Source organism: Fukomys damarensis, unplaced genomic scaffold (genome assembly GCF_012274545.1).
Source record: "Fukomys damarensis isolate Sample0158 unplaced genomic scaffold, DMR_v1.0_HiC HiC_scaffold_39, whole genome shotgun sequence".
Classification (NCBI taxonomy): Eukaryota; Metazoa; Chordata; class Mammalia; order Rodentia; family Bathyergidae; genus Fukomys; species Fukomys damarensis.
Genome location: NW_022900951.1, coordinates 58,675,311 through 58,699,095, shown reverse-complemented (window position 1 = coordinate 58,699,095; position 23,785 = coordinate 58,675,311). Strand labels below are relative to the sequence as shown.

At 38.2% G+C, this 23,785-nt stretch overlaps 1 protein-coding gene and 1 pseudogene across 1 annotated transcript in view; one reads left to right on the top strand and one right to left on the bottom strand.

Annotated features, from left to right (window-relative positions):
- Slc16a2 (solute carrier family 16 member 2) overlaps positions 1–23,785 on the top strand; it is a 154,050-nt gene that overhangs the window by 79,833 nt on the left and 50,432 nt on the right. The window lies entirely within an intron of this gene.
- LOC104867013 lies at positions 20,916–21,356 on the bottom strand (annotated as a pseudogene).

Genomic DNA, 23,785 nt, shown 5'->3' with positions numbered 1-23,785 from the left:
TCAAACTGCCTGAGTGAGTGACTGGCCTTCTCATCACTGCAACTCAAGTCACAATGTTGGGAGAGTGGGATCTACACCCCCACATCCCGATTCCTTATCCCTGAGATTCAAAGGGTAGCAGTGTTCACACAACATGTAGATGAACAGTTGTGAAATAGTCTGGCTCCTTGCTCTCCACTAGCCTGATTCACCTATCTTCTAGACAAGGGAACAGGAACCTGTTCTAGGTAAAACAGAATTGGAACAAGGGAGCATCTAGGGACTCTCTCCGAAGGGATCTTTCCAGTGCAAGGGTGAGGACAGCAGAAAGAAGAGCTAGTCACCTAGGGAGCAGAGTTGGAGCATGACCTAAAACAGGTTTGTGAATCCCACCCTTGAGAGCTTTTGAGTCATCCTGGAGGAACACAAGATAGACCGACAGACACACAAACACGCATGCGCGCGCGCACACACACACTCACACCCCACAACAGGAGAGGAGAGGAGGGGAGGGGAGGGGAGGGGAGAAGAGAAGAGAGAAGAAGAGAAGGAGAAGGCATAAGCTTATTTCGTACCAGGACTTGACCTCCTTACCCAGAAACCACCAAGTCTCATTCACTTCACAATTGGTTAATGTGTTACTGTGAACTGAATCCGGAGAAGAAGGCATAAGACAGTTACCTTTTCAGACCATGTAGGCCAGCTAGCAAGCCCATTGCCACCAGCTTTCTTCTGGCTAAAGTAAGCCCGCAGGCAATGAGTGCATCTTGGAGGATCAGGGACAGTTCTGTTCTCCTTGCATTGTCCTGGTGAACTCATTTCTCGAGGACCGGTTTGGCTGCTCAGAGAAAGGGAGACTTGGAGAGCATTTGGTCTCTCTTCTTCAGGCCAGACAAGGAAGACTGATGATGTGAATATCCATTGGCTATTTTTTGTCATGTCAGTAAGAACTGAGCACCTTCTGGGGCTTATTGGAGATGTAAAGCTCCACCTCTTTATACAAGGGGTTCTCCAAGTAGTGGGTTTGGACTCCAAAACTCACTGTTGAGGCTTCACTGGCTTTTCCAAGCAAAAGTTGCTATTTTTTTCCTTCAGTGCTAGGGATTGAACCCAGGGCCTTGTACAGGTAACCTTTTATAATAGGTAACTTTTGTAGGCAAGCACTCTACCGCTGAGCTATATTCCTGGACCCAGAAGCTGCATATGAAGTAGGCACCCTTTCACATTCTGACTATGTTAATGTGAAGTTGGTCTTGAGGGCCTCAAAACATTGCACAAGTTCAATGGTTGTGAAAAATGTTTTCTTTTCTTTCAAAACCCACTGATACAGAGGGCCAAATGTTTACTTTCTCAAGTCCGTGTCTGGAATTTAACTTTAACTGACCTTGAAAGCTATCATATATGTGCCTAAGCAATGAGCCAGTTTTGTCCATCTCTGCTGTTGGGGAGTGGGAGTGACACTGGAAAGAAGAGGGAAAGCATGGGAGAATGTCCTGTGAATTTTGTATTTCCTGAACTCAGTGACATGCAGAGATGTTGAATTGAAACTTTCAAGGACAAACTAAAGAAATGCCTTCTTGTAGCTGCCCAATCAGTCCATTATTTGGTTTGTGAGTCTTATTTTTCAGGCTTGTTTATAAATATTGAGCTTGGAAAGAGCTGTTATATTTTCTTGGAGGAGGATGTGAGGGCGATCTGGCTGTGACATCTGTCACCCCATTGTAAGCCAAGGTTGATTCAGCTGCTCTGGCTGGCTAGGCTGGTGTCCCCTTCCTCCCTCGCTGCTCCATGTGCATCCCTCCCAAAGCTGTGCGCTCTGTCGAAGAGGACGACCAACCCCGATAAAGGAGGACTGTTTCCTCAGTCAAGGGTATATGAGTAGCTGCGCTCCCCTGCTAGAACCTCCAAACAAGCTCTCAAGGTCCATATTTTCTTGGAGGAGGACAGTCTAGTCCCTAGCATACCTTATCCACTCTAAGAGTGCTCCCTCTTTGCTGCTGGCTCTGAAGAGGGGCCTATGCCCAGGGAAAACCCCAAATCAAGTTGATCTCCAGACCTCTGGGCACTGGGGTTCCATCTTCCTTCTCTCATCCTATGCCAAGCCCTACCCCCACCAGACCTTAGATGTAGGACAAAGCTGAATCAGGGTGACATCCAGCCTCTTCTTTTTCAGAGCTGAGAACTGAGGAACAGAGACTATAGGACACTTAGTCTTGCTCTAGAGACCAAAAAGCTCGAAGCCCCCATTTCACTGTTATTAGCAATTTAAAACTCTGCTTATCGCAAGCGTATATTCTGCAATAAAATGAACAATTTCCAGTGAATCTCAGAGACAATTATTAATCTCAACATTATTCCCAGCATTCCTTTTGCATTCTATTTACTTTGTTTCACAAATAGACAAAAACTTCTAGAAAAAAGAAACTATTTCCACCAACTTTCTCACCAATCAGTTGCAGAAGTCAAAGTCAGGTTTTCTTAATAATAGGTAAACTTTATGAATAAGATGACTGGATATCTCAGTTTATGACTGTTGTCCCATTCTAATTGTTAAAGTTGAAATTCCTTCTCAAAATGGGCATGGTTTGGATGATAAATTCCATAGTCTTCCTTTTAAAATGACATCATTTTTCTTCATATACATTATTTTATATAGTCTTTCAATAACTCTGTAATGTTACTATTTCCCCTATTTTTTACTATAGGAAAGTGAATTACAAGGAATTAAATCACTTGTCTGAAGAAATATAGTAGGTGTCTGGTAAACCTAGCCTTTTTATTTAGTTTGTGTAGAGCTTCAGCTAAGCATTCAATTACCATACTATTCTTTGGTGTCTCCAGACCAACTCTAACTAGGCAGGCCAGGGCAGTGCACAGAACTTTCCTGGTCTCTACTTGTGCCCTGTCCGAACATAATTTACTTTGGCTTGGTGGACAATGCAGAGAGAAAGCAGCCTAGACTGGAGGAAGGTAGTGTGATCTACTATTCCCAGTTCTGCTGGTGAAGTCTTTAGTGGTAGCTGCTGACAGCAGCACAAGTTAATTGAGACAGGATCCTGAACAGGATGTACTTGTAGCCCCTGAGTGGGTAGTACAAGGGACAAGAACTGGATGCTGTTATTGCCATCTCTACAGGGACCCACCTTTGCTACAGATCCATTTGATTTCAGTCCTCAGGAAATCCAATTTTGTAAAACTATCTCTCCCTAACTAGAGGACATTTTTGTAAGAATACTGGGTATATCAACTTTCCATCTTGCCATTTCATCCCCCATCTCTTTTGTCCTTTTCTGAAGTCTGTCTGCAAAAGCTTGTACGGAGTAGAACTTTTCAGCTAAACCCCAAACTCAAAGCAATAATTAGTCTTTCACGTAAAATATTTATTTCTGAAGGAGTTTGTCTGGGCATGGAGGCCACCCTGTCCAAAGAGCACATTTCTCAACAAACGACTTCCGCTCCTCTTCATTTTGGTGCTTGCTGGTTTGTTCACCCCCCCGCATACAGTGGCCCCTGTGGAATGCCAGCCATATAGAAGAGTGAAACAGGCTGCAGTAGGAGCTTGGCAGAATAGCATTTACTAATTCTTGTTGCTCCACCAAACTTACCATGTGGGATTCAGTCACCAGACCAGCCTCTGGCCTACTATATTTGAAAGGCACCTGAGGTCTTCTAAGTATTCAAGTCTTAAGCCTGAGGTCAGGACCTCAGAAACTCTCCTAAGAGAGTTTGCCCAAATCCTGCCTACCTTCTAAAGAGCGAGAAAGATTCAGGGGACATTTTAGAGGTCTTGTGCTCAAGTGCTATCTGCAATGCTGGTACAGGCTTGACATCTTGCTGTTTCTCTCAGCTCTCTCCTTGTCCCTCCTCCAGAGTCTTGTCATTTTAATATTTTAAGTCTTTGTATAGTGGACAAATATGACATGTTACTATAAGCTCTGGCTCAAACACAATGGTGGTTTTGGGTGATAAATTTTCATCTCCTGGGTCTTGGTATGACCTTATTCCAAACTGTCATCAATGTGATTCAGTCTTCTCTGCTTCCATGGTATTTCCTTAGACCAGGCTCCTTCTTGCCTTCCACAGAGGGAAAATTATATTCCCATATTTTGAGAGGTTGGTTTATGCATTTAACATATCTTAATCAATTGCAATCCCATTAACAACTCTTCCTTTTCTCTCCACTCCCACTTTTTCCCCTCCACATCACTCATATAAGAGAAATCGTGTGATATTTAACTTGCTGAGTGTAGCTAATTTCACTCAATATGATAGTTTCTAGTTCAACTCATTTTTTCTGCAAAAGTAGTATTTCATTCTTCTTTATGCCTCAATAATATTCCATTGTAACTCTAACACTTTTTCTTTTTTTTTTGGTACTGGGGATCGAACTTGGGTCCTTGCACTTGAGACGCAGGTGGCGAAACCCTGAGCTAAATCCTGGGCCCTTTTCACATTTTCTTTTTCCATTCATCTATTGAAGAACATCTAGGGTGTTTATAGAGTTCAGCTACTATGAATTAGGGCACTAAAAAGATTTATCAGTATACTATGCAGTCCTTAATTCTTCTGGAAATGTGTCCTATCATCATGTTGTATTAATGTGCTCTAAAAAATTTTTTAAATCAACAAAAAAAAAACCTCTGATATATCAACCTTGTCAGCAGAAGCTTCCAATCCTGCCTCCACACATTTCTGTACACATATCTACAATTTGTATACAGTCTGTGTACTCCCCAGAGTTACATTGTTGAGACTTAATCCTCATTGTGAAGTATTAAAAATGTAGAATTGGGCCAGGGATCTAGCTGAGTGGCACCATGCCTACCTTGCAAGCTCAAGGTCCTGAGTTCAATTCCCTGAACCAAAAAAAAAAAAAAATGTAGAATCCTTTATACTGTTTAGAGGTGAGGCCTTTAGGAGGTATTTAGAATCAGATAAAGTTGTCTGGGTGTGGCCTCCATGATTGAATACCGGTATCTTTAGAGGTGGCGGGGGAGAGAAGAGGAGACACACAAGCACTGATGCATTTCCTGTCTCTTGCCATGTGACACCTTGTACTGTACTGCCTCAGGACACTGCCAGCAAGAAAGTCATCACTGGAGATCCAGAAATAGACCCACCCTCTTGGATTTGAAACCTCCAAAACTATGAGCCAAAGTAAATCTCTTTTCTTAAAATTTATGCAGTCTGTAGTATTGTGTTGTTTGCAACATAAAAGTTGTCTAATTCAACTGCAGTCATTTTTAACACTTTTATAGGATCTCTAGTACCTAAAGGTCCAAGTCTGTTTCCTGATGCTGCTATTCACAGCTTTCTATGCTTAAGAGTCAGATAAAAATTTAGCCAGCATCTATTTTGTAAGGCTTTCTGGATATTCTGAAGCGAACAAATGCCAAAATAAAGCATCAGGTGTGGTACTTTTAAAATAGTATCCTTGAGCAACAAAACTTTCTAACAGACATCACACAAATACAATATGCTACAAGATTAATAATTACAGGATTAATAGAGTATAAACTGCAACCCTCTTCTGAATGAGAGCTCCAGTCAAATGATCCTTCTGACTTGACTTTCTCCTTCTGGGCTCCATAGTCTCTACAAAGAACCCTGACAACAGAGAATACTAATTCATCTTGTCTTGTACTTCCCAAATATGGTACTGCCCTTGAATTATGCAGGTGATGCAGAGGCAGCCAGGCAAACATGGTACACAGGCTGACATTTGGGTTCACTGAGCAAGCTTCCTTTTGTGTTTGCCGTCTTCCTGCTTAGACTGGCCAAATATTTTGGCTAACATTGATCCATAGTCACTACAGCCTGAGCACCAGGCCCAAATCTGAGTGTTAGTTTTATGGCTATGGACCAGAATGGGAATGTGTTTACAGCTATGCCTGTGTTCCTGTCCTCATCCACCTGCTCTGAGACCAAACAATGCCTCTACAGAAAGATATTCCAAGCTTGTAAGACCATGGCATTACTTTCCCCCCAGCTCTTACCCAAATTATATGATTTTTCAAACCTCTTTTGTTCTATCCCTGCAGGGCTCTGACCTTCTCTTTAGGTACCGCATTTCTGTGTCAACTCCAGGAGACTTCTACAGATTTAATTAAAAAGGGACTAGGAGTAGACAGGATTTCTTTTGTCTGATTTTCCTTAGAATGATATTGCTTTCTTTGTTGCTCTGTGGGCACATGCATAAATATTAAAGTGAAACAAGCCCAGACTTGAAAGTTAAGAAGAATTTCTCTGTTCCTGGTACAGTAGGGAGCCTTGGATAAGCTTTTTGTATTCTTGGCACCTTGGTTACCTCGTCTACAGAGCAGGTATCATGAAAAATGATTAAAGTCTGACTTTGCTGGAAAATAATATGTTTATTTGTTCCCTCGCATTCCAGGGTCATAGTGACCACAGGGTTCCTGGAACATAGTCCTCATGGATGGGAAGAAATGCCATTGATAATGTCATTGGAAATGAGAAAAAACACCCAAAGTTAGGCATACTTCTGGTACCAGTTTGCTTTGGACAAGCCACTCAACCTCTTTGTTCCCAATTTCTTACTTTGAAAAATGGAATATAGCATAGTAGGTAAGACCACAGACTTTAATGTCAGCCAGAGTTGCTTTGGCGGCCCACCTCTATTCTTACTACCTGCATGACCTAGTTTAATGCTACTCAGCTTTCAATTACAATAACAAATATTAGAGATGATAAAAATGTTTATTTAGGCTCAAAGTTTTGAAAGTTCTGATCCATGATCTATTGGCCCCATTGCTTTTGAATCTGTGGTAAGGCAGCACATCATGATGCAGAGTACTTGGTAATACAAAACCACTTCCCTCATAACCAGGAAGTGAAAGAGAGAAAGAAAAAGGAAGGAGAGGCTGGGGTGCCACAATCCTTCTCCAGAGTATTCTCCCAATGACCTACAGAACTTCCTGTAGGCCCCATTCTTAAAGGTTCCACCACCTCCCACTAACACCACTCTGGGGACCAAGTTTCTAACACATCAATCTTTGGGATATGTTTAAGATACAAACTGTAGCAGGTATTCATCAAATGTCTCTTAGTCTCTTTGCTTGAGGGCAATAAATAAAACACTATTATCTACCTTATGAAGTTGTTATTAAAATTAAATGAAACAACATAACTCATGCATTTAAAGAACTTTTTTGACATGGTGTCTGTCATATGTGTTATGTACATGCTAACTTTTACCACTACTACTTTGACACTTTTGGTAGCCTATGTACAATACATATTTGCATCAGGATCTCATGCCATAAGTTCTGGTAAAAGGTTTCGGAAAGACTTTTCAAAGGTGAAATGGAATTGACATTAAAAAAAACAAAGGTTTGTCTTGAGTCTGACTGTGGCTTGCTCAGCACTGGTGTCAGTGTTTATTCCCTTCATTCACCTACCCATTCTGTTTTGATGATTTGCTTCTGGTAGAATAAATTGGAGAAAGGGATTAGAAATTTAGACCCCAGCCCTCTGCCAACTCTACCAACTCCACCCTTACTGCACAGATATTTCTCAGACAAGTAGGAAGTTGTCAGGCTACATCTAGACTTCACTTTGTGTTTGTCCTACAAAATGCCTGGCTCAACATTACCAGTGGTTAGGCATTCTGTTGTCACATTTCATTTTTGTGGATGTGCTACAGTCTCTAAAGTGTTACTTAAAGCAATAATTAACTTCTGCACACTGTTGTAGTCGCTTTCCTTGTTGCTGGGAAATACCTAACATGCACAATTCACAGGAGTAGAAGTTTATTTTGGCTCATGTTTCACTCCACAGTCGGCCAATTCCAAGGCATGAAGACATGGTGGAAGGGTCTGGTGGGAGAAAAACTGTTTACCTCATGGCATCTGGGAAGCATAGATTGAAAGCAGGAGCCAGGAAGGAAAATTTAACCTTCCAGGTCATGTCCCCAGGGACTTATCTCTTCCAACCAGACTCCTTCTCTTAACAGTAAGTCCAATCACATTTCAAAAGTCCCTCCTGTGAGCACATGAGGTGTTGGGTAGACACCTAGCTATAAACTATAATAGATACTTTGTTGAATAACAGCCATTCAACAAACCTGGGCTAGCTAAAGGAAGGGTGTATGCATGAAACAAATGGGTTCCCCTGCAGTAGCTCATCTTCTTGCTCAGAAAAGTATTTAATTTCTATATGCCAGATCTCTTACATTACGTAATTTTCACAAAACAAACATTTAGCTGCTGCTGCCCTAGGACTCATGTGACTCACACAGGAGACAGAAGAAAAGATGACCCATGCAACTCACCCCCACTCCCAATCCAAGCCTCACATGACCCATATGGAAGAAAGGAGAGAGGCCCTGCAAACCTTGGCATGCCCTGGTGCTACCACCAGCACAGGCCTCAAGTGATCCAGGCAGGAAACAAGTGCTAGTGCTGTTGGCCCAGGCCTCACATGACCTACCCGGGAGTGGAGGAGAGCAGCCAAACTACCAAATTTTGGCCAGCTCTTCTCTTGGGTTCTCCACAGCACAAGGTGGCAGAGGTGACAACCAAAAGATTGACATCATTGAGAATGAGACCAACACCCAGGAGAATTTCACAGTAGGACTGAAGTATTACCCTACCACATATACTGGATGTGAGAACTAAACAAGGATCTCATGGAATACTCTGGGAGGCTTGGCTCAGGGCAGAAGATAATAGGGCTTATATTTTGTGATGGGAAGCCAGGTTTGGGAGGTGTAGTCTTCAGAGGAAGGATACCCCAAGGAGATGGCCTTTAGTCCAGTGATATGCATGAGCTCTTGCACCACTTCCTATATCTATCAGAAATCAGTGGTAGGAATTACTCTAGGTCGGTATCTGGGTGGCCTAAGTGTCTTCACTAAAATCACTAACCTTTTTGTTCTAGTTAAGGGCAGCTCATGAGTTCTTAAAGTTTGTCCGCAGCCAATTGATATTTGACATTGCGATAACTAACTTCACTACTATACCCAAGGTGACATAGTTGTTGCTGTCTATACATTTTCTCTATAGGGAAATATCTGAGTTGCCTGGTGGCCATAAAAAATACTGTGGCCCATTCCTGAAGATCTGGGCACTGTGCCAAAGAAACCACAAACCCCAGAACAAAAAATAAACAACAACAACAACAAAATAGAAGCATGAAAATGCAAGGCAACAGGTAGAACCCACTTTCCAGTCCCGCTCTATCTCTCCTAGGTAGAAACTATCTTGCAATAAATTTTTCCTATTCTTAACCTCCGTTGTTCCTAGAATTCATTCTTCAATTTCAGAGAACACAAACTCACACTTCAGATATCTAGCAGGTTTGGGAGTTGCATCTCTTCTCCCTATATCATTTTGGAGGTCTTTCCACTGAGATTACGGGATGGAGCCTCAAAGTTATATGCCTACCCAAGATGACAATGCCTGGCACCTATCAGGGGCCTTTAGGAAGACTCTTTGTAGAGTAACTGACTGCTGATCACAACTATGACCCTCTTCAGCTGGAAGTAGCCTGAATTCGCCCTTTGCCCCCTCAAAGCAGTTAGAGGTACTTCTTCAGTGGGGGGAATATTGTAGCTAGGTAACTTAATTAGATATCTTGTAGGCAGTTAGACAAGGCTGGACCCTGAGGAGCCAATAAGGACAATCAAGACATATTCACTGAAAGCCAGCATTGTAAAAGAAGAGAAACTACCACACCCACATAGCACGAATAGCAGTGATTGATAGTCTAAATAGGTATCAATCACAAGGGTGGGGGACCAAGATCTTTCAAGAAAGATCCCTGACCTGCCCCTTACCACCAAAAGTCCTTGCTCATTCCTTGTATGCTTGCTACATGATTTGTTTCCCCATTGGATCCCCATTTAATCATTATTACCTAAGTGACTATACTTATAGTAATTTTATTGGTTGTTCATAGTTTTGTCCACCTTGTGATTTCTCACTGCATCAGCATTATCTAAGCAACTATGCTTGCAATCTTACTAGGTGACCACAAACCTTAAAGGCAGGGAAAGCTTGTAATGAAGAATTTAGAGCTCTAAAAGAAAACAATTTCCAACCCAAACTGATTTGGCCTTCAAAATTATCATTCAAAATTAATGGAGAAATAAGATATTTTCATGACAAAGACAGTCTAATAAAATTCATGAACACCAAACCAACATTCCAAAAATTTCTCAGAGATAACCTAGGAGACACTGAAGCTAACAATGCCAAAAGGTCCAATAAAATTAATATATCAGGCAGAGCTAGCAATTAAGTAGACAAGAAAGAAAACAAAACAGCAACAGGAATATAATATAGTGACAGGAATTAGTCAATATTTATCAATTATATTTACCATATAAAGGGTCTCAATTTGCCAATCAAAAGGCACAGGTTAGCAGAATGAATCAAGAAACAAAATCCAATGGTATTCTGTACACAAGTTGAACACAAAGAAATTTATGTGCTAAACATCAAAGGATGGAAAACAGTATTCCATGCAATGGGAAACTGAAAACAAGCAGGAATAGTTTTCCAATTATCAGACAAAGTGTACTTCAAGCCAAAGTTAACCAAAGGAGGCAAAGAAGGACATTACATGTTGGTTAATAGAACTATTCAATAGGAAGAGATCACAATTATAAACATAAATACACCAAACCATGGGATACCCAACCTTATAACAAACAGTAATAAACATAAAAGATCAGATAAATATCAATACAGTTATAGTGAAGATCTCAATAACCTACTATCACAAATAGACAGATCAACTAAAAAAAATTCTGCCAAGAAGTGTCAGAGTTGAGCCAAACATTTGAACAAATGGACTTAATGAATGTGTACAGTGTTTCACCCAACAACAGAATACACATTCTTTTTGGCAGCACATAGTACTTTCTCCAAAATAGACAACATATTTCCTGCCTAAGAATCAAAATTTTACCATGTGTATTATCAGATCACAGTGCAATGAAACTAGAAATTAATAGCAAAAGAAACCAGAAAAACTATGCAAATATGGATAATGGGGCCGGTGATTTAGCTCAGTGGTTCTGTTGCCTGCCTTACACATGTATGGATATTAAACAGTACACATTTTCACTAGTACAGGTTCTCAGTACATAATGAAAACATTAATCATGGAGTATATAAACAACACATTCCTAAATAATCAATGGATCACAGAGAAAATTGAAGGAGAAATAAGAAAGTTCCAAGAATTAAATGGTAATGTCAGTACAACATACCAGAATTTATGGGACACAATGAAAGCAGTACTTTAAGAGAAGTTTATAGCTGTGAAAGCCTACATCAGAAAAAGAAAAAAACATGCTACTGGAACAAAACCAGACATGAGAGTAAATAGAACATACCAGAGAATGCAGAAATAACCTCATGTACAGTAGTACTTCAGTGCATGATCTTAATTTGTTCTATGAGTTTGGAAAAAATAGTTACATTTGTATTTGTGTGGGGAAAATGACAGTGGTCATTTTTGTCACCTGATGTAGAGTCTGCAAACAAAAACAAAATTCTGTCAAGCACTTCTGTTTCTGAACCAAATTGTTTGCAAACAATAGTGTTCATGGGCTGGGGATTTAGTTCAGTGGTTCTGCTGCCTGCCTTGCGGGCTGGGGATTTAGTTCAGGGGTTCTGCTGCCTGCCTTGCAAGTGCAAGGACCAGAGTTCGATCCCCAGTAAAAAAAAAAAAAAACAGTATTCATGAAACGAGGTACCATTGTATATCTAATGATTTGATTTTTGACAAAGGGGAAGATACACACTGGAAGAAAGACAACCTCTTTAATAAATGATGCTGGGGAAATTGGCTATCCACAGGCAGAAGATTAAATCTAGATCTATATCTCTTACCATTCACTGAATCAAACTCAAAATTGTCAAACTACTAAATATGAAAACAGAAACACTAAACCTGCTAGCAGACGAGATAGGTAAAAATTCTTGAAGTCTTAGGCATGGACAAGGACTTTCTGAACAGAACCCCATTTGCACAGGAAATAGTTGCAAGAATCAAGAAATGGGATCATATCAAATTAAAGTCTTCTCCACAGCAGAAGAAACAACAGAGTGAAAAGACAACCTACAGAATTTTAAAAGTTTTGCCAGTAATTTCTCAGCCAGAAGACTCATTGTCTAGAACTTTTAAAGAATTCCAAAAAATTACACCCCTCAAGAAAAGACCCTATTAAAAATTGACCAATGGAGGATCAGGGATTTAGCTCAGTGGCACCTCCACCTATCACACAAGTACAAGGTCCTGAGTTCGATCCCTGGTACAAAAAAAATGAGCAATGGAAATGAATAAACACTTTAGAATAAGTACAAATAGCCAATAAATACATGAAGAAATGCTTAACATCACTGACCATTAAAGCAAATTAAAACAACACTGAGGGGCCAGGGATTTACCTTAGTGGTTCTGCCACCTGCTTCACAAGTGTAGGTCCTGAGTTTGATCCCTGGTACAAAAAAACTAAACAAAAAAAACACTGACATTCTATCACAACCCAGAAAAAAATGGCCATAATCAAGAAATCAAACAATGGCAAGTGATGGAAACCATGCAGGGGAAAAGGACCCCTTTTATACTTTTGGTGGGAATCAGTATGGAGATTCCTCAGAAAACTAAAAATTGCATTTGACCTAGCTATGCCCTTTCTAGATTATCTTCCTAAAAGAGTTAAAGACATCATGCTACAGTGATATATACATAAGCCTCTTTATAGCAACACAATGCATAATAGCTAAATCTTGGAAGTAACCCCCATATATCCATCAAGAGTTGAATGGATAAAGAAAATGTACTGAACACAATGGAGTAATACTCTGCCATAAAGATAAATTTAAGTCATTTGTAGGAAAATGACTCCATAATGGTAAGTGAAATAAATCAGACACACGAGCTTAAGTATCACATGGTTTCTCTCATATAGGAAACCCTGAGTAAAAATAAGGAGCAGAATAAAAGATAAATAATAGGAAGTAGGGAGGTAGATCATTCACAAAGGGTTAGTGGAGTGGAAGATAGAGGGAAAGTGAGGAAAGGAAGGGATAAGAGATTTAAAAAATGAATTGGGGTGTGTTTTGTACATGGACCAACTCATAGAAATGTAAATACTAGAAGATGTGATTTTTCTATAAAATGGAGTACTACTCAGCCATAAAGAATGAAAAACTAAAAACATTTATAGCTAAATGGATGTACATTGAGGCTGTACTCTTAAGTGAAATAAATAGGACACACTTGAGTAAATACCAAATAGTTTCTCTGGTGTGAAAAACTAAAAGTGTATATACAGTTCAAATGGTATACTTGAAAGTGTGAAGTAGGAAGAAAATGGTTAAAGGGGAAGTAAGAAGGGGAGTGGAAAGGAAATAAGGGAAAAGAAAAAAATGTGAAAAATGAAAAAATGGAAACAAAGTTTTTGTAAATAGGGAAGGGTAAAGGGGGTGAAGGGAGGGCAGGGGTATGGGAGAAAAACAAGAACCAGTGCCTGTCATGTAAAGGTACAAGACCCCAATGATGAATGTAACTGTATTGTTTGCTTTAAATGCACCAATAAAATCAATGGGGGGAAGAAATGTAAATATTACGTACTGCAAGCATGTAGAAAATCCAAAATGGTATCATGAGATGGGTGGAGAGAGGAGGGAGGAAAGGAAAGGGAGATGCAAAAAGGAATTAATATGTGTTACATACAGGTACCAACTTCGCACAATAATGTAAACATTATGCACTACACACATATACTAATAAACTAAAACAACAAAATAAAAGCAAAATGATCCCAATTAAATATCCTAATGATGTATCTCAAAGCCTTAGAAAAACCAGAAATATCCAAATTCAGAGCCTATACAAGGTAGAAAATTATAAAGATCAGATCAGGAATCAATGAAATAGAGACCTAAAAAATAATACAAAGAATCAATTAATTGAAGAGCTGGTTCTTTGAAAGAATAAACAAAGTAGACAAACCATTAGCTCACCTTAACAAAGAAAAGAAAAAACCCACATACATCTGTGCAAGTAGAAATGAAAAGCTGAAATCACAATGAATACTGCAAAATCAAGAAAATTATTATAAACTAATGCACAAAAATATGTCAAATAAATTAGAGAGCTTAGAAGACATGGAGAGTTTCCAAGATTACAGATGAATTGTCAAAACTGAACCAAGAAGACTTTTTAAAATATTTAGCAATCCAATAACAAGCAATGAAATTAAACCAGTAATAAACTACCAAGAAAAGTTCAGGACTTGAGGGATTCACAGACCAATTCTACAAGAATTTAAGGGGAAGTCCAGCATCAATACTCCTCAAACAATTTAATGAAATCAAGAGGGAAGAAGTACTTATAAATCATTCTCCAAAGCTAAAATTATCCAGATCCTCAAACCAGAAAATGATTCAAACAAACAAACAAAAATTACAGACCAATCTCTCTAATGAACTTAGATACAAAAATCCTTAACAAGATATTGACAAACAAAATATAACAAATCAGTAAAAATGTGACACACGGTGACAAAGTAGGCTTCCTCCCAGGGATGCAAGCTGGTTCAACATATGCAAATCAATAAACGTAATTCATCATATAAACAAGTGAGGACAAAAATCACATGATCATCTCAAAAAATGCAGAAAACATCTTTGACAAAACCCAACATCAATTCATGATAAAACCAAAAACTCCACAGAAAAAACAGAAACACTAGGTCAGCTGGAAGAAAAAAATAGGTAGAATGCTTGAGGACACAGATATAGGCAAAAACTTCATGAACAAAACTCTGACACACGAGAAATATTACAAAGAATCAACAATGGAGATCTCATCTTATTAAAAAGCTTCAATGGCCAGGGATTTAGCTCAGTAGTTCTGCCGCCTGCCTTGCAAGTGCAAGGATCCAAATTCAATCCCTGGTACCTAAATAAATTAATTAATTAAATAAAAAGCTTCTGCACAACAAAAGAAATGACTGACAGAGTGGGATGACAACCCGGAGAGTGGGAAAAAATTTTACCAGTGGTCCCTTAGACAAAGGACTAATATCTAAAACCTACAAAGAATGAAAACAATCAGAACCCTCAAATTCAAAGACCCAATATAAAACGGGCACCTAAGATGAATATACACTTTCCAAATGAAGAAATAGAAACAGCAAATAAATATGTGAAAAAAAATGTTTAATATCACTGGTCATTTGAGAGATGCAAATTAAAACAATGCTGAGATTTCATCTCACTCCAGAAAGAATGGCTGTTATCAAGAAATCAACTAACAACAAATGCTGGCAGGGCTGTGGGGAAAAGGAACCCTTCTCCACTGCTAATGGGAGTGTAGACTGGTGAAACTGCTATGGAAATCAGCATCGAGATTACTCAAAAATCTGGAATTAGAGGTTCAATTTGACCCTCCCTATTCCCTTTTTTTTTTATATTCCGGAAAGAATTAAAAGCATCACACCACAGTGATTTATGCACACCCATGTTTATAGCAGCACAATTTGTAATGGCTAAATCTTAGAAACAACCCATATGCCTGTTGACCAATGATGGATAAAAAAAGATGTGCTTTTAAAAAGAAATAGTGGAGTACTATTTGGCCATGGAAAAGGATAAACTTGAGATACTCCTAGGTAAATGGATACACCTAAAGGCCATACTCTTCAGTTAAATAAGCCAGACACACGTGTAAACATCACATTGTCTCTCTAGTATGACAAACTATGAATATAAATAAAAACCAAGATATAAAATAGGTGTTGTGAAATAGGAAGAAATTGTTCAACATTATACTGAGTATGAGATACTTTGTTAATAATTAAAATGTTTTATACCAAAGAAACTTTGGCATTAGGAAATGAGAGAGAGTAGCAATCAAATATATATTCTTTATTCCTATTAAGTTTATTGGTACATCCTGCCCTCCCTTCACCCCCTCCACCCTTCCCTATTTACAAAGACTTTGTTTCCATTTTTTCTTGTTCTCATATTTTTCCTTTTCCCTGCTTTCCTTTCCAATACCGTTCACACTTCACCTACTCCTTTAGGCCTTTTCTTCCTATTCCACATTATTAATCATACAATTTGAGCCTTATTTACACTTTAGTTTTTCACACCAGAGAAACTATTCGGTATTTACACATGTGTGTCCTATTTATTTCACTTAGGAGTATGTCCTCAATGTGGATCCATTTAGCTATAAATGACTCTAGTTTCTCTTTCTTTATGGCTGAGTAGTACTCCATTTTATGGAAAAGCCACATCTTTATCTTTAGTTCTTTTAAGATCATGATACAGTGTATTTACCATTGTTAGTCTCTAATTATTTTTGTTGTTTATCTGTAGAATTGTTTTTATATTTTCTTTATTAATATCTACTTGTATTACATTAAAATAAAATATAAATAGAAGGTAGTTTCTAATCAAGCAAAAAAAGATAATTTTTTTTTTTGGTACCAGGGATCAAACTGGGGTCCTTCATTTGCAAGGCAGGCAGCAGAGCCACTGAGCTAAATCACAAGCCCAAATAAAGATAATATTGAAATACCTCATTCTGTGACAAAAAATAAAGTAGCAGAAAAATATTCTAGGTTTTCAAGTGTAAATCAATAGTCTTTTTAACAGGAGGAAGGAAAAATTATTATTGTCTGGAACAGAAAATAATACTCAAAAGAAAATAGGCATAGAAGAAATGTATCTCAATCTGATAAAAGCCATTATGCACAACCTACTGCCAATAACACATTCAATGGGGGAAAAACTGACAGTTTCCCTCTAAAACCAGGAACAAGACAAGGGTGTCCACTATAACAACTCCTGTTCAACATAGTCCTTGAAACATTAGCCAAGGCAGTCAGGCAAGAGAAAAAAATAAAAGGGATATGTATAGGAAAGGACAGTTAAAATATCATTATTTGAATATGACATGATTCTATACTAAAAAGACCCAAAGACTCCACCAAAAGACTCCTAGAATTAATAACCAAATTCAGCAATGTATCAGGATATATATTGAAATGGAAGACAGATAAATAGAGGTAGGTACTTCCAATAATTCCCAAAATTACTTGATCCATTGTTCTAAAAATATTTTAATATATATTTTAATTTGTTTCATTCATATTATGAGTTTCTTTTTTTTCAGCTTTAATTGAGTTTATTGGTACATTTTAGGGATACAGTACAGTTACATTCATTTTTGGGATCTTGTACCTCTACATGACAAGTCTTGATTCTCATTTTTTCCCCTTACCTCTGCCCTCCCTTCACCCCCTCCTCCTTATGAGTTTCTTTTATTTCATTGAAAAGAAATTTTTGTACCATTATCTCATTATCTTTTTCTTTTTTGTGATAGTCTTTGAAGTAACTACTTTTAAGCTTATAATACAATGTGTTAACCATTTTTATTCTCTTATTATTTTGTTATGAAATTTAGTTTTTTTATAGAATAAAAAAATAAACATTTAGTTGGTATTTCTATAAGTCCATTTTCCAGATGAAGATACTGACACTTAGGTATGCGCAGTAAGTTTCTGTAGATCAAATAGTAAGTAAGTAGATAAATAGATCTTGTTCTTAAACTCATGCCTGAGCTCATAAAGTAGCTCTGTAGTAGAGCACATACTTAACATGGACAGGCCCTGAGTTCAATACCACCAGCAAATACAAATAAGCATCAAATCTTTGTCTGTTTGACACCAGAACCTGTACCCTTGGCTCTATGGAAACAAAGAAAGACAAGACTACCCCAAAATCCCCCTTGTAGTGATAAAGGTCTTAGCCTGATTCCAGGATGGTCAAGCTGAAGTTTCAAGCAATTTCCTATCAGGGAAGCAGGTTGACCACCACTGTAATATCCTGTGGGCTGAAGCAACTTCTGATTTCCTTTCTCTGTTCTTTTCCTTTATTTTCCTTATCTACATTAGAAAACACTTAAGAGAAAGGGAAAAGCATTTTAGATTGCAAAATGAGCTCTGCTCGTATTTTTCCAAGACTTCTGCCCTCTTTTCCCATACCTCCATTTCTCTGTTCTAACATGGAATTCAGGAATGCTACAGATTATCAGCAGATTCCTGCACATGGGTAAAAACATAGATAACCTTCATGACCTCTTGAGATTTCCTCTGGACTTTGATGCTTTGTGGAGTCACAACAGCATGCTCCTGATGGTGAAATCAATGTTAATGTGTGGCTCAGCCCTGAGGATCAAAGTCATATCTTCCCTGGATTGATTTTCTAGTAACCTGCACCAGAAAGACCATTCCAGGTTTTCTTCCTGATGCTGTACTATGAATTGTGGGAAGAGCTGCTTTTAGAGACAGAGTGACCACCTGTCTGCTTGGGATAACTGCTGGAAACAGCTACCCAAACTGTTTCCCATTGCTGTTTCAGTGTAGAGAGGGGCTCATCACATTTCTTTCTTGTTTTAACTATGCAAAGACACTGATGTTTTCTGAAAGAAGAGCTGAGAAAATTGGCCATCTGATCAAAATAAGATGACTCAGGGTACTCCTTGTTTGTTGGTTGGACATCTTAGAGCAGCCACATATGTAAGGAGGGTATGGAGATTTGTCAACCTTGTAGGGAGTAGCTGGTAAACTGTAGGCACTATTGCCAGTCCTAAATTCACACCACTTCTGGTGTATGGATCCAGGCTTTCTTTTCCAAGTCCCACATGAATCAAGGTAAGGCCTACAGCCATTAACTAGCGCAGTGATGACAAACCTTTTAGAGCTTTCAGTGATAACAAACAGCTGGCTGTGACACACATTCCACAGGTTCACCATCACTGACCTACAGGTTGCAAGGCAGAGATGCTAAAATGGCAACAATGAGTCAGAGGAGTGGACAGAACATTGTGACGGAGATCTAAGGTCTTTTCCCCACTCTGCTGTAGACTGTCTGTGGCATCACAGTGTACTGGAAGGAGCACTGGATTAGACTTCCAAAAGTGAGAATCCTTCTTTCCTTCCTTTCTTCTGGAGAGGTGATATTACATTTTATTATCATGGAAAGGTCTCTAAAGGTGGGTACATTTTAAAAGATTATAAGTAGTAAATACCATTTATTCTGTCTTTGACAAAACTGTACAGAAATTTAGCTTGGAGAAGTATGGAGGAATATATACCAAGATAAAAATACTTTTCTCTAAAAAGCTGGGTATGGTGGTGCATGCCTGTAATCCCGGCACTCAGGAGGCTGAGCCAGGAGGGTGGCTCTGAGTTCAAGACCAGCCTAGGCTACATAGTGAGTTCCAGGTCAGACTCAACTGCATAGTGAGCACCTGTCTCAAAACAAACAAACAAACAAACAAAAAACAAAAAAATACTTTTCTCTAGGTAATTAAAATTGTGAATTTTCCTTGCTTCTCTGTTTTCCAATTTTTAATTGTGAGAATATATAATGCTTTTTTTTTTATTTTTTGGTACTGGGGATTGAACTCTGGTCCTTGAGCTTGCAATGCAGGCCACTGAACTACTGAGCTAAATCACTGAACCCCAATGCTTTTAATAAGAAGGAAAATGTTAATATTTTTAAAACAGATTTATTGAGGCATAACTAACATAAGAAACAGCCTATATTTAAACTTGTATACACATATATATGTATATAGAGAGATCCTGTCACTATATTCAAGATGATGAGAATATCCTTCAACCCTAAAAGTCCTCTCTCCAACCATTACCTTTTGTCTATAACTACAGATTAGTTTACATTCTCTATAATTTTAGTTAAATGAAATAAAAAGTAGGTACTTATGTACTCTGGCTTCTTTCGCTCACTATAATTATTTTGAGATTCCTTCATGTTCTTTCTTGAATCATAAGTTCAATTTGTCTTATTACTGAGTAGTATTTCTTCTTATGAATACACCATAATTTGATTAAACATTTATATATGGTTGGAAATTCGAGTTGTTTCAATTCAGCTATTGTAAATATAGTATGTTTGTGCAGTTACAATGTGAAATATGCTTTTATTTTAAGGATGTCCCCAGCTATTTTCCAAAGTAACTGCAATATTTTACATTCCATCATGCACCTAGAGGTGAAGTTTTTAGTTTTCCAAATTTTCATTAACATTTGTTATGATCAGATTTTTTGCTTATTTGTACTGGGAATTGGAAGTATGGTCAGATTTTAAATCTTTGATTTCTAATAAGTGTTTAGCAATCTCCTTTTGAGTTTTGACTTGTATTTCCCTAATGACTGAAATATTTTTGGTGTTAGCTTCCATGTATTCTTTGGTGAATTAATATTTCAAATTTTGTCTATTTACATTGAGGGCTATTTGTTGTCTCTTCATTCTGTTTGTTGTTTCTTTTCTGTACAGAAGCTTTTTGATTTGATATGGTCCTATTTATTGATTTTTTTTTGTGAAGTGTTAAATTTTCTTTATTTAGTATTATACATACACCACACTAAAATGCCTTTCAGTAAGTAAAAGGCAGCAGTTTTTAGATAAAGGTAATTCTAATTAAACTGGCATAGTCAAGATCAAAATATAGTTGTTCCTTCCTTGTCTTCAACCACTGCCTTGAACAGGATAATAAACAAATTGAGGGCCAGGGATTTACCTCAGTAGTTCTGTTGCCCGCCTCGCAATACAAGGTCCTGAGTTCAATCCCCCAAAACACAAAACAAAACAAAAAAATGAAACAGGAGTCTTGCTTGGTTCTGACACAGTGAAGGATTTCCCTGGTATTTAAATATATTCACATGACCAGTTATATAAATCTAAATATAAAACCAACCTTCAATATGATTAGAGATAGCATTCCCCATCTTTGTGAAAAGTTGAACATTACTAATCGAGTCCAACCATATATTTAGAAAGGGAAAAAGTGATAGTATTTACTGAACTGGAATTACTATCAAAACTTGAATATATATATATCCATTTAACTATAAGGCAATTTTACTTAATCAGGTTTGTCCAACAAAGATATTCTGTAAGCCACTCATAATCTGAATTCTGGTGTATGAACATATTTATGGTACACATAAAAAAGCCACGAGACATTTCTGTTCTGTAATAAATAAGGTAGTGAGTATTCTCATTAGTAGCTTTTTTGAGGTAAGTTAATAAGTCTGCCCTTTCTCCCTTCTTAATGCCAGTGAAGATCATTTTTGTTCCAGGGATGTACTTGTTGGGATTCTCCAAGCACTCCATGAATGTATCCTCTCTCCAGGTGATGCCTTTGTTCTTGTTGGCATCTGTGTAAGAGAATCCAACAGCTTGACCTGTCTTCTGCCCAAATACACTATGGATATTTGATTCAATCTTGTGGTTACCTCCCTTCTCCACAGTGTGGTACAGGGCACACTTTTATACAAAAATCTTTTTGCCTTTCTCAAGTCATCCATTATTAAATCTGCTGTAGATTCCACATCAGGTGTTCACCACTCTTTCATCATTACCATGGAGAAAGTTCCAGCTCAGAAGCCAGATGCCCCACTCTTTAGTATTTATTGATTCTTGATGCTATTTCTTGTGCAATTGGGTTTCTGTTTAGAAAGTCCTTGTCTATGCCTTCGTCTTCAAGAGTTTTACCTATTGTATCATCCAGTATACTGTGTTTCTATTGTAATATTTAGATATTTGGTCCATGTTTAATTTAGTTTAGTGCATGGTGAGAGATAAATGTCTAAATTCAATTTTAGGCACATGTATAGCCAGTTTTCCAAAAACCAATTGTTAAAGAGGCTATCTTTCCTCCAGTGTATGCTTTTAGTATCTTTGTTAAAGATCAGTTGGCTAATTTGCCTGGGGTGTTTCTGTGTCTTCTATTTGTTCCATTGAACCTTGCCTGTTTTTGTGCTAAATGATGATACCATGCTATTTTTATCACTGTAGCTTTGGAATATAATTTGAAATCCAGGATTGTGATCCCTCTCATTGTCCAAGAATGCTTTTGGAATTGTGGGTCTCTTCTTGTTCCATATGAATTGTAGGATTGTTTTCTCTAGTTCTGTGAGGAGAGCTGTTGGGATTTTGTTTGAAATTGCATTAAATTTACATGTCAGATTTGAATTTATATCCATTTTAACAATATTGGTTCTGCCCATGCAGGAATGGGAGCTATCTTTCCACTTTCTTATATGATCATGAAATCTCCTTTTTCTGAGCACAGTACTTTTCATTACAGAGGTCTTTCACATCCTCAGTTAGGTTAATTCCTAAATATTTTATTTTTCTTGAAGCTACTCTGAATGGTGTTTTCTTTTAATTTTGAGACAAGTTTTCACGTGCAGTTTAGGCTAGCCTCAAACTCACTACGTAGCTGAGAATGGCCATGAACTCACAGCAATCCTCCTGCCTCAGCCTCCCAAGTGCTGTGATTACAGGTATGCTGGTGTTGTTTTCCTAATCTTCATTGTTGCTTCATTATTGTTGTACAAGAACACTATTGGGGGGGCCTCAGCAGAGGAATGGAGAGAGGCACAGCCTTGCAGAACACACATGGGTTAACAGCCCCACATGCCTGGGACTTGGCAGAGAAACAGTGAGTGGCCCAGCCACGTGTGTGTCTGGAACACACCCACACACTCCCCTCTGGCCTCCTGGCTGAGCTGCTACATGGATTCACACAACAGAGGCACAATGGGTCATAAAGGCCATTGTTCATAGCTCCAACTTTGATTTTGATTTAACTAACACAGTTAAAGGTGATACATTAATAACTATTGCAACTTGTCATTTTCTAAGCTGTGCTTGATCCTGTTGTGTTGCTGATTGTAACATTTGGGCTAAGATCTTGGGATTGATTTAATCAGGTATCCTTCCTCATAAAATTAAAATGAGTTTGCCTCAGAGTCATTAGAGAACCAAAACCTAAAGACAAGCTATAACAGGAAGATTGAAGTATTAAACCAGTAATTAAACCAAGGACAGGTACTAACAACGAAAATGGAAAAGAGAAGGCACTTAAGCAAGGCACAAACACAGACTTCCCAATCACCAAAGGCAAATTCTGAAGATAACGAAGTGGAAAAATCTGACAATCACCTGGACACCCTGAACTGGTAGCACAGGAAGTAACAAAACAGATGAATGAGGCTCTAGAAAAATTCAAAACACAAATAATTTCCCATATAACTACAGAGATGGTGAGCACAATGAAATATATGATTAGAGACTCTAGAACAGAGAGATTTTTTTAAAATACATGAGTTCAGGGCCATGATGGAAACCATGAATGCCCAGCATAGTAAAGAAATGGAAACCATGAATGGCCAAAATAGTAAAAAATTGAATCCATGAAACAGTTTTATAAAGATACCCAGGAGATTAAAAACTCTATTGAAAGTATGCATAACAGACTAAGCCAATATAAAGACAGGATATCAGATATGGAAGACAGGATGTTGGTCAGTGACCATGAAAAGAGGGATCTCTTCAAAAAAGTAGGGGACCATGAGAAATTAATCCAATAGTGCCTAGATGATGAAAAGAAGAATAAGATAAGACAGATAGGACTCCATGAAAAAGCAGGAGAAAGTATAAGTGAAATGATGTTCACAGAAATAATGACACAAAACCTTCCAAAAAAAGCAAAAGAATTTGACATACAGCTCTTCAACCCAAAGCCACAAAAGACCACAGCCTCTGCTTGCCACCTGGCTGCAGGCCCAACCCTTAGAATAGGTGCCAGCTGGGTGTGGTAGCATATGCTTATAATCCCAGCACTCAGGAGGCTGAGGCAGGAGGATTGCTGTGAGTTCGAGACCAGCCTGGGCTACCTAGTGAGTTCCAGGTCAGTCTCAACTACATAGTGAGACCCTGTC